We start from the raw sequence: 5,019 nt of genomic DNA on the forward strand, positions 1-5,019 counted from the left end.
TCTGTTGTCCCTCTGTGAATAACCTACATTGTGATCACAATGATATCAGGGACCAAGGCACAATAGGAAGCGCATACAGTATATAAGCAGAAGAATCTAAAAATAGTGAATAATGAAAAATATATATGTATATAAAAAAGAAAATCATGAAAAAGGAGAAATAGAGAATTCACTAGTTGCTATCTGAAAATTTAGGGCTTTCATAATAATACAATAATCAAGCAGTTTCCCGGTGCTGAATACGAAACGGCATCTGCGCTCAGACCCTGTTAGCTAATATTTGTTTCTGAGATCTGATTGTCAGTCCTTAAAAATGCGGCCAATCTAACACATTGCCTTTGACTGGACTCAGCGTTTCTGTAGATGTCGAGATCATGTTTTATTCATGATCTGATTATCTGAAGGGTAGAAGGGCTCCATCCATGATCCATCACAAGTGTGTGGGCACAGTGCAGCTGCTCTAACTGGGCTTCCTGTTCTTCAGGCAGAGAGGGAACCTCGAGAATCAAACTGAAATCTAATATTTGTTCTCCAGTGTCTATAGATCACACTTTTTTTTGAAAACTTGTGCATTATTTTGAAACCTTGTTCATTATATTAGACTACAAGTTAAGGCCTGCAGAAAATGCCTTGAAACTACCATCCCAGAATGTTAATGTAAAATACTTCTGAATTTCTTTGCCATTCATAAATTGAATTAAAACAGTTAAATTTGCCCAAAAATGAAGCTAAAAAACTGCATCTATGATCATTTTTTACAGTTTTTGACAAGTAATAATATCTGAGATTCCTTGATATTACTAGCATCCAGACCTCATCGAACCACCCAGCCAAATTATGCAACACACAAAAACCCATTCCCTTTCTTTCCTTCAAAAAAATGCAGAGAGAGAATTCACCAATTCACTCCTACTCTTCTGTGAGATGCCCAGGGATTTTTCATGACCTCAGAGAGTCAGGACCTTGGTTTTAGATTTCATCCATAGAGTGGCACCATTTTTACAGCACGTTGTCCCCATCACTGCCCTGGGGCACTGGGATCCACACAGACCACAGCATGGACTAACCTGTTGGCCACACCAACACCTCTTCCAGTAGCAACCCAGCCTTCCTAGCTGATTTCCCACCCAAGTACTGGCCAGGCTCAAACCTGCGTAGCTTCAGATGGTTTACAATGATCACAATGATAAGATATGATTCACTTTGACATGGTAGGAAAATAAATTTTATAAAATGTATAGTATATAAACAAAATGTTGAGCGCCATAATTCAGTGATTTATCTGTACCACAGAAGACTAATTTAATCATAATCGATTAAAATGAGGTGGACAGCACTTCACACCAAAGACCCAACATCTGTCTCTCAGACTAGCTCTCCTCAGCTCTCCTGTATTCATCACTGACGGCCTTTGCATCTTTGGCATTTGCACTTTATGTCTTAATTTAAAAATTGCGTAAGTGACGTTAAACCATGCAGTTTGGAGCTTGCACGTTCTGCCCGTATTCCTCTGGGTATTCCAGCTTTCTCATGCAGCCTGCTATCATGCTGTTAGGTAAATCGACGTCTCTGAATCTCCCACAGTGTGTGGCATTGTGTCTCCAGGGAGCCCCCCCCCCACCCTGGCACCCTCAGTTTTCCGGGACAGGCTCCAGGCTCTGCACGACAGCAGACTGGATAAGCGGTCGGCAAATAGACGGATCGATGTTTCTGGGGATATAAAAGTTGAAATGGTTTAGACACCTACAGTTTGGGACATCAGCACCCTAAGCCATAAATACGGCTAATTAAGCTGATAAATGACCTCCATTTCCAATCCCTTTGTAACAGAAACCAACCCCTTGAGTATTTTTCCATCAATCTTTCCTAACAGGACACATGCTCACAGACATTTTGGGCAATTCAGATACCAATTACCCCACGTGCAACTATTTACAATGGGAGGAGACTGAAGTATCCAAAGAAAGCTGGTACAAGCACGAGGAAAACGTGCAAACTTCACAGGCACAGGGAGCCTCAAAGAAGCACAAAGAAAGCATGAAAGAAGCGACTTTTCACGAGGGTCTGTTCAGCTGCTCTGGCATCTGTGCCCACACTCTCGTTAACAGACATGCTGATGGTACTAAAAGTCTACAGTGCATTTATATGTTTACCTTTCATGCACATGCACCAAATATCATTATACCTAAAAACATACTAAACAGTTTCTTTATGTGGTTCTTTATATATGTACACACGTAAAACCTATGCTTTATTGTTAGTTATATAGTTTCGTTATTCTACATGTTGAGTCTAATGACTATTTTGATAAGGTAAAAGCACAATGCCCTGCATAGCCTTGGCTTGGATTCGTCCTCGGCCTGTTTTTCTGCATCTGGCCTCATCCCCCTGGTAGAGCATTAGCTCTGATAAGTGCACAGTGTCACTTCTCCCAAGGGCTGCGACTGGTCACGGCTTCTATTTTTAGCAGAGGAAAGCCACCATGAGGAAGGCAGCGTCAGTGGAATCGTGTGCGATTACGACTTCATCAGCCGGCAGTTTGAATCGATGTCCTTTCGCTTTCGCATTACATCCGTGGCAATGCGCTCGCTGTGCTCTCCTGAGGAAAGAAGGGGAAGAAAAGCTGCAGAATATAAGCCAAGACCTGCTGTGCTTGCTACATGCCACCATGGTAACTTAATTATATGATTTCATATGATTTGGCAAGAAGAACATTTTAATCAATCTGCCACACAGCTGCCCTTCATAGTGTTTCTCACAGAATGGCTATATGCAGTGCAGACAAAAATGAGCTTTAAGCCTTTTGTTAGCTAAAGAAGTTTTTTTTAAACCTGCCACCTTTGTTTGCCCTAGTGCTTATTTATGACTATATTTATATATAATTATGATAAATAAATGAGGTTATCAGCAATCAGAATAGACTGGAATCACCTGGTGTTCAATGCTTGCTAACTTCAATGCATTTACACCTCACTTGACTTTATGAGATGTTTAATTCATCAAATGTTTGCTTTAATAAGTTGGGTTCAGTTTGTTTTTGATTAATTCATGGGAGATGGAACTGAGAACAGGTCATGTTGTCTGTTGTCTCTCTCGTTACATGCCCAGCTCCTACGTTCCCGGCCACTGTGATCCTCCTCAGCTGCCTGAGATCACACAAAGAACCTGTCGCACATGTCTTGGAAGAACTGGAGAAAAAACAACTAATCTAAGTTTCCTTCCTCTTGAAAATATGCACTGCAGAGGAAGTTCAAGGTTCTTTCAGTTTCTGTAAAAAATCATAGTGTAATAAATATACATATCCAGATTTTTTCATGCTAAATGTAAATTTAAAGCTTTGAGATTAATCCATTATTAAGACACAGTATTGTTTTGTAATAGGCTTGGCTGTCAAGACAAAGATGTTTTGTACACACAGGGAAAAGCATGTTGTAAAAATCAGATGATGGGGGAAAATGTTTTCCAGAGTAACAAAAGGAATTATCTTTGTAGCATAATCAGGACTAAAATAACACTTCAGTGATTTTGTGTTCGTATAACCTAGAGCAGACTACAAGTTTTTATTACATAGCATACCACGATTATACTGTATAAAGCAGAAAATTATCTTACTTGTTGTACTTTATATAACCATTCTGGCTTTTGGTCAAAATTAAAACTTAAAAATGCTGGCAAAAAATGTAAACAAATTCCAAGGCTTCAACTATAAGAAATCACACAATGTTACTTGCAAAAGATCACACTTTTGTGTAATTTTTTTGCTGATATCTTGCTATTTTTTTTGCAAATATTACACTTATAAATCTTATGATGTAGTGATAAAAAATAACTATTGATATAAAGAGCATGTAGATCCCTTTCAAAGGAAGTGGGTGTTTCAAATAACAAGGTAATGACCCAGAATAAAAACTTAATACAGTGGCAGCAATAAAGGGCATTAATTATGAAATCTTAACCAATCATAGATGCGCAAAAAGGTTTAAAAACATATGGTTCGTGGTATTGTACTTTGTTGACTGTGCCAGAGAGGAGTGGAACAGATTTAGTGTTTGCTGCAAGCTTTCACAGATGCACACTATTTAAATAAGAAAACTTCTTCGACATTGTAAACACAGTACAAATGCATGAAACGAGGTACTTAGATGTGAACAAAAGTGGAGACATTTTTTCATCTCTCTGTGATATTATGATTTATTAAGGTCTGATTGTAAGGTTTATCATCATAATAAATTATGCTAATGTGAAATAAATAAAGAACATATCACTCTATGCTAAGATGAATCAATGCCATTTCATTTGCTGGAAGAAACAGAGGAGTGATGCACTTGAAAGGCTAAAGAATGGTTTCTAATGCAGTATAATCCTGTTATAGTGGACTCACTTATAACGGAATATCATCTATAATGGTCGAGGTCTGCTGGTCCCGGCCGTGTGCCTTTATGAACATGCAGAAAAAGCTTCGGACTCACATATAACGGAACGCTTATAACGGACAAACAATTTGGTCCCCAGGGCCTGCTTTTAGCTGTAATTTTGTTCAGCTATAACGCACATGCAGGTTCCGCCTACAAGGTGCATGGCGTGCCGGTGATATCCGGTGCAGATACGTAGTAATAGTCACGCTCTATAAATAGGCATGGCGTAACAGCAGGCAAAACTGATTGGTCTGTGTAGCTGTCCATCACCAGGCACGCTGTGCGTCGGCAAACAACGCTTGCAGCTGGAGGGATGCAGTAACTAATGAGGTCAAGATTACTACTGTACCGTACATGTATAATGATTTACAGTATAGGCCATATATACTTCCAACAGTCAGGTAAAGTTGGATTATTGCATGTACAATACAATAATCTATACCACAAGTGTGTCTGCTGGGGTGTGGCATGAGTAAATGGTGTCCTGTAGTTGTGTTCTGGGCATACAGCAACTCTATTAACGGACTTTGGATATAACGGACTGTTTTGCCAGATCCCTTAAAGTCCGTTTGTACTGTATTATGTTTTCTGTTTTCTTCCCAGT

General features: G+C 39.3%; 1 long non-coding RNA gene across 1 annotated transcript; it reads left to right on the forward strand.

The window, feature by feature from the left end:
* The first annotated feature begins 2,494 nt into the window (after positions 1-2,494).
* Positions 2,495-4,275, forward strand: LOC140590998 (uncharacterized). Its single transcript, XR_011991883.1, has 2 exons — positions 2,495-2,671; positions 3,109-4,275. It is a non-coding gene; the product is annotated as an uncharacterized lncRNA (long non-coding RNA).
* Positions 4,276-5,019: the final 744 nt, after the last annotated feature.

The sequence above is a fragment of the Paramormyrops kingsleyae genome, chromosome 5 (genome assembly GCF_048594095.1).
Source record: "Paramormyrops kingsleyae isolate MSU_618 chromosome 5, PKINGS_0.4, whole genome shotgun sequence".
Classification (NCBI taxonomy): domain Eukaryota; kingdom Metazoa; phylum Chordata; class Actinopteri; order Osteoglossiformes; family Mormyridae; genus Paramormyrops; species Paramormyrops kingsleyae.